Source organism: Lytechinus variegatus, chromosome 16 (assembly GCF_018143015.1).
Source record: "Lytechinus variegatus isolate NC3 chromosome 16, Lvar_3.0, whole genome shotgun sequence".
Taxonomy (NCBI): Eukaryota; Metazoa; Echinodermata; class Echinoidea; order Temnopleuroida; family Toxopneustidae; genus Lytechinus; species Lytechinus variegatus.
The window spans coordinates 10,132,463-10,147,612 of NC_054755.1; positions in this window are offsets into that span (position 1 = coordinate 10,132,463).

Here is a 15,150-nt window from a genome sequence, read left to right on the forward strand (position 1 = left end):
CCTGCAATTATGTGTCTGTGGTCTGTACTTAAATGACAAGTCCAACCCAACAAAAAGTTGATTTGGATGAAAAGGGAAACATCCAACAAGCATAACACTGAAAATTTCATCAAAATTGGATGTAAAATAAGAAAGTTATGACATTTTAAAGTTTTGCTTAATTCCACAAAACAGTTATAGGGTATGCACATCCTGGTGGATGTGCAAATGAGGAGACTGATGACGTCATCTACTCACTATTTCTTTTGTATTTTATTATATGAAATAGGGAATATTCTATTTTTCTCCTCATTGTCAAGTGAAACAATGGTTAATTCATCCCTGAAAATGTGGAATGAGTATTGTTTAATACTCAGTCAAGTCGGTCCTTATTGTCAAATCTATAAAAAATGATATATTGTATAATTTCAACAATAAAAAACAAAATGAATAGTGAGTGAGGGACATCATCGACTGTCTTATTTGAGTTGTGCATATCACTGTTTTGTGAAAATAAGCAAAACTTTAAATGTCTTAGTTTACATCCGATTTTGATGAAATCTTCAACGTTTTGCTCATTTGATTTTTCCCTATTTATTCAAATAAACCTATATCTGGGGTGGACTTGACCTTTAAGCCGGCTTCACGTCGCCAAGTCACGTGATACGAGTCACCTGAGTATTCGCGTAAACATTTTTGGTGTTCTTGCACGGCTCATTAGCTATAACGATTGTACGTTATTTCTAGTTCAGTGGTCAAGCCGGCCTGAGTCCACTTGGGGGTGGTACGTACACATACCATATTACGCAGGACTGAAGCCAGAGTGACACCGGCCTCAAACAATATCCAGAGGTGGACTCAGTCCGAGCCGGCGTCAGTCCGGCTTTAAAAAAAGGCGGGTGGGGTGTGAGACATACTTCGAGCCGCTTCCGACGTCGGCATCCGTTTCAGTCCACTTTCGACGTCATGTGTATTACCACCCAAAGAGGGAGACGCAAGCTGGTGAGAAAAAATAGGTCAAAATGACGGGTGCCATGAGCCTAATTACATCAGGAGGGCTCAAGATATTCGTTCGACCCAACCCATTCAAATTTTTTTCAATTTGATGTTGCTGATTGACAAAACTGTATGAAATAGGATTCAAAATCTAACACTGATTCTAGAAATGGTAACTACTGAACTCCCTTTGCCCAAAGTGGGAAGATAAAAAAGTGACTTGGAACTATTTTTTTGACTGGCGGACTAATTAGGGCTATTTTACTGTTTGAGTCGATGAATTTGATCCATTCATAGTTATCTTCATAAATGGCAATTTATTTTTAAAATGAGCTGGCTACGCTACCCTTTCCTGGTCAGATATGGAAAGCCAGATATATATCCTATCCAATGGTAGTAAACATTCCACCCTCTAATTTCACATTTATTTTTTATGAATTTTTCAAAAGTGCCATTTTAACACACAAGTCTATGGGGAATGTTTTACGCGCGTGATACCTCTAAGTAATATGGGAAATCCCTAGTAGTGGGTGGAATTCCTGGCCAAACTCTTCAGTAGCAAACAATTTCTCACTGATATCAATATGTTTAGTCATCAAGAGGTGCAAAGAATTGATTTAATGGCTAGCAAGACCATATCAGCTAAAGTTAGTAGGTCTGTGTATATGTAAGCCTATATGTAGACTGGTCAATGTATAGAGCGTCTATGCCTCTTTTTGTTCTGATTCATCATTGGTTTGTGTTAGTGTACATCACATACTTAATATTAGAGAGACCTTTACAAATTGCTCATGTAAAAGGAAGGGGGTAGAGAGGAGCTTTGAGAACTAATTTACTGAAGAGAACTAGAGTGGTACCTTCAAGAAGGTATTTAGAAAAAAGGCACAGAGTAAGGTAGGTATCAAAGGGCTAATAGTGCACAACTAAGGAGGGATGGGGGGGGGGGGGGTGGCTGTGTGCTCCAATCTCAGTCTACCCCCCCCCTCTTTATAAGCCATGCCATCTATGTAATTAACTTTCTTTCTCTCTCTCTTTCTATCTCTCTTTTTTTCTCTCTTCTATCTATATTTATGTATCTCTTCCTTCTTACATCTGAGAGGCAATAGCCCTAGGAAAATTTTGAAATAATAGGTCAAATGCAAATGTACTAAAGTAGTATGTTCTTATACTTTTATTGTTTCCTCATTCAATCTCATGTATATCTGGTAATTTTGATTGAGGCAGTTCTGTTATCCTGATATCTACACAAAATTTACAAACACCTTTATTTTACAATTACTAGGGACCCATTGTCATTACATTCACTGCTGGGCTGTATGCAGGCAGGATATGTATGCATCCATATAGTCAATATAACATGTATGAGTGATACATTAAAATGGATCATTGCATAGAAAATAGGCATTTTCAATGCATTTCTTTGTGCTAGTGTGAGTGTACAGATATGAAAGAATAGCAAAGTAGCTATTCAATAAAATAAAATTCATAGGTCATATAATATAGGTGCCATGAGCCTAATTACATCAGGAGGGCTCAAGATATTCGTTCGACCCAACCCATTCAAATTTTTTTCAATTTGATGTTGCTGATTGACAAAACTGTATGAAATAGGATTCAAAATCTAACACTGATTCTAGAAATGGTAACTACTGAACTCCCTTTGCCCAAAGTGGGAAGATAAAAAAGTGACTTGGAACTATTTTTTTGACTGGCGGACTAATTAGGGCTATTTTACTGTTTGAGTCGATGAATTTGATCCATTCATAGTTATCTTCATAAATGGCAATTTATTTTTAAAATGAGCTGGCTACGCTACCCTTTCCTGGTCAGATATGGAAAGCCAGATATATATCCTATCCAATGGTAGTAAACATTCCACCCTCTAATTTCACATTTATTTTTTATGAATTTTTCAAAAGTGCCATTTTAACACACAAGTCTATGGGGAATGTTTTACGCGCGTGATACCTCTAAGTAATATGGGAAATCCCTAGTAGTGGGTGGAATTCCTGGCCAAACTCTTCAGTAGCAAACAATTTCTCACTGATATCAATATGTTTAGTCATCAAGAGGTGCAAAGAATTGATTTAATGGCTAGCAAGACCATATCAGCTAAAGTTAGTAGGTCTGTGTATATGTAAGCCTATATGTAGACTGGTCAATGTATAGAGCGTCTATGCCTCTTTTTGTTCTGATTCATCATTGGTTTGTGTTAGTGTACATCACATACTTAATATTAGAGAGACCTTTACAAATTGCTCATGTAAAAGGAAGGGGGTAGAGAGGAGCTTTGAGAACTAATTTACTGAAGAGAACTAGAGTGGTACCTTCAAGAAGGTATTTAGAAAAAAGGCACAGAGTAAGGTAGGTATCAAAGGGCTAATAGTGCACAACTAAGGAGGGATGGGGGGGGGGGGTGGCTGTGTGCTCCAATCTCAGTCTACCCCCCCCCCTCTTTATAAGCCATGCCATCTATGTAATTAACTTTCTTTCTCTCTCTCTTTCTATCTCTCTTTTTTTCTCTCTCTTCTATCTATATTTATGTATCTCTTCCTTCTTACATCTGAGAGGCAATAGCCCTAGGAAAATTTTGAAATAATAGGTCAAATGCAAATGTACTAAAGTAGTATGTTCTTATACTTTTATTGTTTCCTCATTCAATCTCATGTATATCTGGTAATTTTGATTGAGGCAGTTCTGTTATCCTGATATCTACACAAAATTTACAAACACCTTTATTTTACAATTACTAGGGACCCATTGTCATTACATTCACTGCTGGGCTGTATGCAGGCAGGATATGTATGCATCCATATAGTCAATATAACATGTATGAGTGATACATTAAAATGGATCATTGCATAGAAAATAGGCATTTTCAATGCATTTCTTTGTGCTAGTGTGAGTGTACAGATATGAAAGAATAGCAAAGTAGCTATTCAATAAAATAAAATTCATAGGTCATATAATATAGGTGCCATGAGCCTAATTACATCAGGAGGGCTCAAGATATTCGTTCGACCCAACCCATTCAAATTTTTTTCAATTTGATGTTGCTGATTGACAAAACTGTATGAAATAGGATTCAAAATCTAACACTGATTCTAGAAATGGTAACTACTGAACTCCCTTTGCCCAAAGTGGGAAGATAAAAAAGTGACTTGGAACTATTTTTTTGACTGGCGGACTAATTAGGGCTATTTTACTGTTTGAGTCGATGAATTTGATCCATTCATAGTTATCTTCATAAATGGCAATTTATTTTTAAAATGAGCTGGCTACGCTACCCTTTCCTGGTCAGATATGGAAAGCCAGATATATATCCTATCCAATGGTAGTAAACATTCCACCCTCTAATTTCACATTTATTTTTTATGAATTTTTCAAAAGTGCCATTTTAACACACAAGTCTATGGGGAATGTTTTACGCGCGTGATACCTCTAAGTAATATGGGAAATCCCTAGTAGTGGGTGGAATTCCTGGCCAAACTCTTCAGTAGCAAACAATTTCTCACTGATATCAATATGTTTAGTCATCAAGAGGTGCAAAGAATTGATTTAATGGCTAGCAAGACCATATCAGCTAAAGTTAGTAGGTCTGTGTATATGTAAGCCTATATGTAGACTGGTCAATGTATAGAGCGTCTATGCCTCTTTTTGTTCTGATTCATCATTGGTTTGTGTTAGTGTACATCACATACTTAATATTAGAGAGACCTTTACAAATTGCTCATGTAAAAGGAAGGGGGTAGAGAGGAGCTTTGAGAACTAATTTACTGAAGAGAACTAGAGTGGTACCTTCAAGAAGGTATTTAGAAAAAAGGCACAGAGTAAGGTAGGTATCAAAGGGCTAATAGTGCACAACTAAGGAGGGATGGGGGGGGGGGGGTGGCTGTGTGCTCCAATCTCAGTCTACCCCCCCCCCTCTTTATAAGCCATGCCATCTATGTAATTAACTTTCTTTCTCTCTCTCTTTCTATCTCTCTTTTTTTCTCTCTCTTCTATCTATATTTATGTATCTCTTCCTTCTTACATCTGAGAGGCAATAGCCCTAGGAAAATTTTGAAATAATAGGTCAAATGCAAATGTACTAAAGTAGTATGTTCTTATACTTTTATTGTTTCCTCATTCAATCTCATGTATATCTGGTAATTTTGATTGAGGCAGTTCTGTTATCCTGATATCTACACAAAATTTACAAACACCTTTATTTTACAATTACTAGGGACCCATTGTCATTACATTCACTGCTGGGCTGTATGCAGGCAGGATATGTATGCATCCATATAGTCAATATAACATGTATGAGTGATACATTAAAATGGATCATTGCATAGAAAATAGGCATTTTCAATGCATTTCTTTGTGCTAGTGTGAGTGTACAGATATGAAAGAATAGCAAAGTAGCTATTCAATAAAATAAAATTCATAGGTCATATAATATAGGTGCCATGAGCCTAATTACATCAGGAGGGCTCAAGATATTCGTTCGACCCAACCCATTCAAATTTTTTTCAATTTGATGTTGCTGATTGACAAAACTGTATGAAATAGGATTCAAAATCTAACACTGATTCTAGAAATGGTAACTACTGAACTCCCTTTGCCCAAAGTGGGAAGATAAAAAAGTGACTTGGAACTATTTTTTTGACTGGCGGACTAATTAGGGCTATTTTACTGTTTGAGTCGATGAATTTGATCCATTCATAGTTATCTTCATAAATGGCAATTTATTTTTAAAATGAGCTGGCTACGCTACCCTTTCCTGGTCAGATATGGAAAGCCAGATATATATCCTATCCAATGGTAGTAAACATTCCACCCTCTAATTTCACATTTATTTTTTATGAATTTTTCAAAAGTGCCATTTTAACACACAAGTCTATGGGGAATGTTTTACGCGCGTGATACCTCTAAGTAATATGGGAAATCCCTAGTAGTGGGTGGAATTCCTGGCCAAACTCTTCAGTAGCAAACAATTTCTCACTGATATCAATATGTTTAGTCATCAAGAGGTGCAAAGAATTGATTTAATGGCTAGCAAGACCATATCAGCTAAAGTTAGTAGGTCTGTGTATATGTAAGCCTATATGTAGACTGGTCAATGTATAGAGCGTCTATGCCTCTTTTTGTTCTGATTCATCATTGGTTTGTGTTAGTGTACATCACATACTTAATATTAGAGAGACCTTTACAAATTGCTCATGTAAAAGGAAGGGGGTAGAGAGGAGCTTTGAGAACTAATTTACTGAAGAGAACTAGAGTGGTACCTTCAAGAAGGTATTTAGAAAAAAGGCACAGAGTAAGGTAGGTATCAAAGGGCTAATAGTGCACAACTAAGGAGGGATGGGGGGGGGGGGGGTGGCTGTGTGCTCCAATCTCAGTCTACCCCCCCCCCTCTTTATAAGCCATGCCATCTATGTAATTAACTTTCTTTCTCTCTCTCTTTCTATCTCTCTTTTTTTCTCTCTCTTCTATCTATATTTATGTATCTCTTCCTTCTTACATCTGAGAGGCAATAGCCCTAGGAAAATTTTGAAATAATAGGTCAAATGCAAATGTACTAAAGTAGTATGTTCTTATACTTTTATTGTTTCCTCATTCAATCTCATGTATATCTGGTAATTTTGATTGAGGCAGTTCTGTTATCCTGATATCTACACAAAATTTACAAACACCTTTATTTTACAATTACTAGGGACCCATTGTCATTACATTCACTGCTGGGCTGTATGCAGGCAGGATATGTATGCATCCATATAGTCAATATAACATGTATGAGTGATACATTAAAATGGATCATTGCATAGAAAATAGGCATTTTCAATGCATTTCTTTGTGCTAGTGTGAGTGTACAGATATGAAAGAATAGCAAAGTAGCTATTCAATAAAATAAAATTCATAGGTCATATAATATAGGTGCCATGAGCCTAATTACATCAGGAGGGCTCAAGATATTCGTTCGACCCAACCCATTCAAATTTTTTTCAATTTGATGTTGCTGATTGACAAAACTGTATGAAATAGGATTCAAAATCTAACACTGATTCTAGAAATGGTAACTACTGAACTCCCTTTGCCCAAAGTGGGAAGATAAAAAAGTGACTTGGAACTATTTTTTTGACTGGCGGACTAATTAGGGCTATTTTACTGTTTGAGTCGATGAATTTGATCCATTCATAGTTATCTTCATAAATGGCAATTTATTTTTAAAATGAGCTGGCTACGCTACCCTTTCCTGGTCAGATATGGAAAGCCAGATATATATCCTATCCAATGGTAGTAAACATTCCACCCTCTAATTTCACATTTATTTTTTATGAATTTTTCAAAAGTGCCATTTTAACACACAAGTCTATGGGGAATGTTTTACGCGCGTGATACCTCTAAGTAATATGGGAAATCCCTAGTAGTGGGTGGAATTCCTGGCCAAACTCTTCAGTAGCAAACAATTTCTCACTGATATCAATATGTTTAGTCATCAAGAGGTGCAAAGAATTGATTTAATGGCTAGCAAGACCATATCAGCTAAAGTTAGTAGGTCTGTGTATATGTAAGCCTATATGTAGACTGGTCAATGTATAGAGCGTCTATGCCTCTTTTTGTTCTGATTCATCATTGGTTTGTGTTAGTGTACATCACATACTTAATATTAGAGAGACCTTTACAAATTGCTCATGTAAAAGGAAGGGGGTAGAGAGGAGCTTTGAGAACTAATTTACTGAAGAGAACTAGAGTGGTACCTTCAAGAAGGTATTTAGAAAAAAGGCACAGAGTAAGGTAGGTATCAAAGGGCTAATAGTGCACAACTAAGGAGGGATGGGGGGGGGGGGGGTGGCTGTGTGCTCCAATCTCAGTCTACCCCCCCCCCTCTTTATAAGCCATGCCATCTATGTAATTAACTTTCTTTCTCTCTCTCTTTCTATCTCTCTTTTTTTCTCTCTTCTATCTATATTTATGTATCTCTTCCTTCTTACATCTGAGAGGCAATAGCCCTAGGAAAATTTTGAAATAATAGGTCAAATGCAAATGTACTAAAGTAGTATGTTCTTATACTTTTATTGTTTCCTCATTCAATCTCATGTATATCTGGTAATTTTGATTGAGGCAGTTCTGTTATCCTGATATCTACACAAAATTTACAAACACCTTTATTTTACAATTACTAGGGACCCATTGTCATTACATTCACTGCTGGGCTGTATGCAGGCAGGATATGTATGCATCCATATAGTCAATATAACATGTATGAGTGATACATTAAAATGGATCATTGCATAGAAAATAGGCATTTTCAATGCATTTCTTTGTGCTAGTGTGAGTGTACAGATATGAAAGAATAGCAAAGTAGCTATTCAATAAAATAAAATTCATAGGTCATATAATATAGGTGCCATGAGCCTAATTACATCAGGAGGGCTCAAGATATTCGTTCGACCCAACCCATTCAAATTTTTTTCAATTTGATGTTGCTGATTGACAAAACTGTATGAAATAGGATTCAAAATCTAACACTGATTCTAGAAATGGTAACTACTGAACTCCCTTTGCCCAAAGTGGGAAGATAAAAAAGTGACTTGGAACTATTTTTTTGACTGGCGGACTAATTAGGGCTATTTTACTGTTTGAGTCGATGAATTTGATCCATTCATAGTTATCTTCATAAATGGCAATTTATTTTTAAAATGAGCTGGCTACGCTACCCTTTCCTGGTCAGATATGGAAAGCCAGATATATATCCTATCCAATGGTAGTAAACATTCCACCCTCTAATTTCACATTTATTTTTTATGAATTTTTCAAAAGTGCCATTTTAACACACAAGTCTATGGGGAATGTTTTACGCGCGTGATACCTCTAAGTAATATGGGAAATCCCTAGTAGTGGGTGGAATTCCTGGCCAAACTCTTCAGTAGCAAACAATTTCTCACTGATATCAATATGTTTAGTCATCAAGAGGTGCAAAGAATTGATTTAATGGCTAGCAAGACCATATCAGCTAAAGTTAGTAGGTCTGTGTATATGTAAGCCTATATGTAGACTGGTCAATGTATAGAGCGTCTATGCCTCTTTTTGTTCTGATTCATCATTGGTTTGTGTTAGTGTACATCACATACTTAATATTAGAGAGACCTTTACAAATTGCTCATGTAAAAGGAAGGGGGTAGAGAGGAGCTTTGAGAACTAATTTACTGAAGAGAACTAGAGTGGTACCTTCAAGAAGGTATTTAGAAAAAAGGCACAGAGTAAGGTAGGTATCAAAGGGCTAATAGTGCACAACTAAGGAGGGATGGGGGGGGGGGGTGGCTGTGTGCTCCAATCTCAGTCTACCCCCCCCCCCTCTTTATAAGCCATGCCATCTATGTAATTAACTTTCTTTCTCTCTCTCTTTCTATCTCTCTTTTTTTCTCTCTCTTCTATCTATATTTATGTATCTCTTCCTTCTTACATCTGAGAGGCAATAGCCCTAGGAAAATTTTGAAATAATAGGTCAAATGCAAATGTACTAAAGTAGTATGTTCTTATACTTTTATTGTTTCCTCATTCAATCTCATGTATATCTGGTAATTTTGATTGAGGCAGTTCTGTTATCCTGATATCTACACAAAATTTACAAACACCTTTATTTTACAATTACTAGGGACCCATTGTCATTACATTCACTGCTGGGCTGTATGCAGGCAGGATATGTATGCATCCATATAGTCAATATAACATGTATGAGTGATACATTAAAATGGATCATTGCATAGAAAATAGGCATTTTCAATGCATTTCTTTGTGCTAGTGTGAGTGTACAGATATGAAAGAATAGCAAAGTAGCTATTCAATAAAATAAAATTCATAGGTCATATAATATAGGTGCCATGAGCCTAATTACATCAGGAGGGCTCAAGATATTCGTTCGACCCAACCCATTCAAATTTTTTTCAATTTGATGTTGCTGATTGACAAAACTGTATGAAATAGGATTCAAAATCTAACACTGATTCTAGAAATGGTAACTACTGAACTCCCTTTGCCCAAAGTGGGAAGATAAAAAAGTGACTTGGAACTATTTTTTTGACTGGCGGACTAATTAGGGCTATTTTACTGTTTGAGTCGATGAATTTGATCCATTCATAGTTATCTTCATAAATGGCAATTTATTTTTAAAATGAGCTGGCTACGCTACCCTTTCCTGGTCAGATATGGAAAGCCAGATATATATCCTATCCAATGGTAGTAAACATTCCACCCTCTAATTTCACATTTATTTTTTATGAATTTTTCAAAAGTGCCATTTTAACACACAAGTCTATGGGGAATGTTTTACGCGCGTGATACCTCTAAGTAATATGGGAAATCCCTAGTAGTGGGTGGAATTCCTGGCCAAACTCTTCAGTAGCAAACAATTTCTCACTGATATCAATATGTTTAGTCATCAAGAGGTGCAAAGAATTGATTTAATGGCTAGCAAGACCATATCAGCTAAAGTTAGTAGGTCTGTGTATATGTAAGCCTATATGTAGACTGGTCAATGTATAGAGCGTCTATGCCTCTTTTTGTTCTGATTCATCATTGGTTTGTGTTAGTGTACATCACATACTTAATATTAGAGAGACCTTTACAAATTGCTCATGTAAAAGGAAGGGGGTAGAGAGGAGCTTTGAGAACTAATTTACTGAAGAGAACTAGAGTGGTACCTTCAAGAAGGTATTTAGAAAAAAGGCACAGAGTAAGGTAGGTATCAAAGGGCTAATAGTGCACAACTAAGGAGGGATGGGGGGGGGGGGGGTGGCTGTGTGCTCCAATCTCAGTCTACCCCCCCCCCTCTTTATAAGCCATGCCATCTATGTAATTAACTTTCTTTCTCTCTCTCTTTCTATCTCTCTTTTTTTCTCTCTCTTCTATCTATATTTATGTATCTCTTCCTTCTTACATCTGAGAGGCAATAGCCCTAGGAAAATTTTGAAATAATAGGTCAAATGCAAATGTACTAAAGTAGTATGTTCTTATACTTTTATTGTTTCCTCATTCAATCTCATGTATATCTGGTAATTTTGATTGAGGCAGTTCTGTTATCCTGATATCTACACAAAATTTACAAACACCTTTATTTTACAATTACTAGGGACCCATTGTCATTACATTCACTGCTGGGCTGTATGCAGGCAGGATATGTATGCATCCATATAGTCAATATAACATGTATGAGTGATACATTAAAATGGATCATTGCATAGAAAATAGGCATTTTCAATGCATTTCTTTGTGCTAGTGTGAGTGTACAGATATGAAAGAATAGCAAAGTAGCTATTCAATAAAATAAAATTCATAGGTCATATAATATAGGTGCCATGAGCCTAATTACATCAGGAGGGCTCAAGATATTCGTTCGACCCAACCCATTCAAATTTTTTTCAATTTGATGTTGCTGATTGACAAAACTGTATGAAATAGGATTCAAAATCTAACACTGATTCTAGAAATGGTAACTACTGAACTCCCTTTGCCCAAAGTGGGAAGATAAAAAAGTGACTTGGAACTATTTTTTTGACTGGCGGACTAATTAGGGCTATTTTACTGTTTGAGTCGATGAATTTGATCCATTCATAGTTATCTTCATAAATGGCAATTTATTTTTAAAATGAGCTGGCTACGCTACCCTTTCCTGGTCAGATATGGAAAGCCAGATATATATCCTATCCAATGGTAGTAAACATTCCACCCTCTAATTTCACATTTATTTTTTATGAATTTTTCAAAAGTGCCATTTTAACACACAAGTCTATGGGGAATGTTTTACGCGCGTGATACCTCTAAGTAATATGGGAAATCCCTAGTAGTGGGTGGAATTCCTGGCCAAACTCTTCAGTAGCAAACAATTTCTCACTGATATCAATATGTTTAGTCATCAAGAGGTGCAAAGAATTGATTTAATGGCTAGCAAGACCATATCAGCTAAAGTTAGTAGGTCTGTGTATATGTAAGCCTATATGTAGACTGGTCAATGTATAGAGCGTCTATGCCTCTTTTTGTTCTGATTCATCATTGGTTTGTGTTAGTGTACATCACATACTTAATATTAGAGAGACCTTTACAAATTGCTCATGTAAAAGGAAGGGGGTAGAGAGGAGCTTTGAGAACTAATTTACTGAAGAGAACTAGAGTGGTACCTTCAAGAAGGTATTTAGAAAAAAGGCACAGAGTAAGGTAGGTATCAAAGGGCTAATAGTGCACAACTAAGGAGGGATGGGGGGGGGGGGGTGGCTGTGTGCTCCAATCTCAGTCTACCCCCCCCCTCTTTATAAGCCATGCCATCTATGTAATTAACTTTCTTTCTCTCTCTCTTTCTATCTCTCTTTTTTTCTCTCTTCTATCTATATTTATGTATCTCTTCCTTCTTACATCTGAGAGGCAATAGCCCTAGGAAAATTTTGAAATAATAGGTCAAATGCAAATGTACTAAAGTAGTATGTTCTTATACTTTTATTGTTTCCTCATTCAATCTCATGTATATCTGGTAATTTTGATTGAGGCAGTTCTGTTATCCTGATATCTACACAAAATTTACAAACACCTTTATTTTACAATTACTAGGGACCCATTGTCATTACATTCACTGCTGGGCTGTATGCAGGCAGGATATGTATGCATCCATATAGTCAATATAACATGTATGAGTGATACATTAAAATGGATCATTGCATAGAAAATAGGCATTTTCAATGCATTTCTTTGTGCTAGTGTGAGTGTACAGATATGAAAGAATAGCAAAGTAGCTATTCAATAAAATAAAATTCATAGGTCATATAATATAGGTGCCATGAGCCTAATTACATCAGGAGGGCTCAAGATATTCGTTCGACCCAACCCATTCAAATTTTTTTCAATTTGATGTTGCTGATTGACAAAACTGTATGAAATAGGATTCAAAATCTAACACTGATTCTAGAAATGGTAACTACTGAACTCCCTTTGCCCAAAGTGGGAAGATAAAAAAGTGACTTGGAACTATTTTTTTGACTGGCGGACTAATTAGGGCTATTTTACTGTTTGAGTCGATGAATTTGATCCATTCATAGTTATCTTCATAAATGGCAATTTATTTTTAAAATGAGCTGGCTACGCTACCCTTTCCTGGTCAGATATGGAAAGCCAGATATATATCCTATCCAATGGTAGTAAACATTCCACCCTCTAATTTCACATTTATTTTTTATGAATTTTTCAAAAGTGCCATTTTAACACACAAGTCTATGGGGAATGTTTTACGCGCGTGATACCTCTAAGTAATATGGGAAATCCCTAGTAGTGGGTGGAATTCCTGGCCAAACTCTTCAGTAGCAAACAATTTCTCACTGATATCAATATGTTTAGTCATCAAGAGGTGCAAAGAATTGATTTAATGGCTAGCAAGACCATATCAGCTAAAGTTAGTAGGTCTGTGTATATGTAAGCCTATATGTAGACTGGTCAATGTATAGAGCGTCTATGCCTCTTTTTGTTCTGATTCATCATTGGTTTGTGTTAGTGTACATCACATACTTAATATTAGAGAGACCTTTACAAATTGCTCATGTAAAAGGAAGGGGGTAGAGAGGAGCTTTGAGAACTAATTTACTGAAGAGAACTAGAGTGGTACCTTCAAGAAGGTATTTAGAAAAAAGGCACAGAGTAAGGTAGGTATCAAAGGGCTAATAGTGCACAACTAAGGAGGGATGGGGGGGGGGGGGGTGGCTGTGTGCTCCAATCTCAGTCTACCCCCCCCCCTCTTTATAAGCCATGCCATCTATGTAATTAACTTTCTTTCTCTCTCTCTTTCTATCTCTCTTTTTTTCTCTCTCTTCTATCTATATTTATGTATCTCTTCCTTCTTACATCTGAGAGGCAATAGCCCTAGGAAAATTTTGAAATAATAGGTCAAATGCAAATGTACTAAAGTAGTATGTTCTTATACTTTTATTGTTTCCTCATTCAATCTCATGTATATCTGGTAATTTTGATTGAGGCAGTTCTGTTATCCTGATATCTACACAAAATTTACAAACACCTTTATTTTACAATTACTAGGGACCCATTGTCATTACATTCACTGCTGGGCTGTATGCAGGCAGGATATGTATGCATCCATATAGTCAATATAACATGTATGAGTGATACATTAAAATGGATCATTGCATAGAAAATAGGCATTTTCAATGCATTTCTTTGTGCTAGTGTGAGTGTACAGATATGAAAGAATAGCAAAGTAGCTATTCAATAAAATAAAATTCATAGGTCATATAATATAGGTGCCATGAGCCTAATTACATCAGGAGGGCTCAAGATATTCGTTCGACCCAACCCATTCAAATTTTTTTCAATTTGATGTTGCTGATTGACAAAACTGTATGAAATAGGATTCAAAATCTAACACTGATTCTAGAAATGGTAACTACTGAACTCCCTTTGCCCAAAGTGGGAAGATAAAAAAGTGACTTGGAACTATTTTTTTGACTGGCGGACTAATTAGGGCTATTTTACTGTTTGAGTCGATGAATTTGATCCATTCATAGTTATCTTCATAAATGGCAATTTATTTTTAAAATGAGCTGGCTACGCTACCCTTTCCTGGTCAGATATGGAAAGCCAGATATATATCCTATCCAATGGTAGTAAACATTCCACCCTCTAATTTCACATTTATTTTTTATGAATTTTTCAAAAGTGCCATTTTAACACACAAGTCTATGGGGAATGTTTTACGCGCGTGATACCTCTAAGTAATATGGGAAATCCCTAGTAGTGGGTGGAATTCCTGGCCAAACTCTTCAGTAGCAAACAATTTCTCACTGATATCAATATGTTTAGTCATCAAGAGGTGCAAAGAATTGATTTAATGGCTAGCAAGACCATATCAGCTAAAGTTAGTAGGTCTGTGTATATGTAAGCCTATATGTAGACTGGTCAATGTATAGAGCGTCTATGCCTCTTTTTGTTCTGATTCATCATTGGTTTGTGTTAGTGTACATCACATACTTAATATTAGAGAGACCTTTACAAATTGCTCATGTAAAAGGAAGGGGGTAGAGAGGAGCTTTGAGAACTAATTTACTGAAGAGAACTAGAGTGGTACCTTCAAGAAGGTATTTAGAAAAAAGGCACAGAGTAAGGTAGGTATCAAAGGGCTAATAGTGCACAACTAAGGAG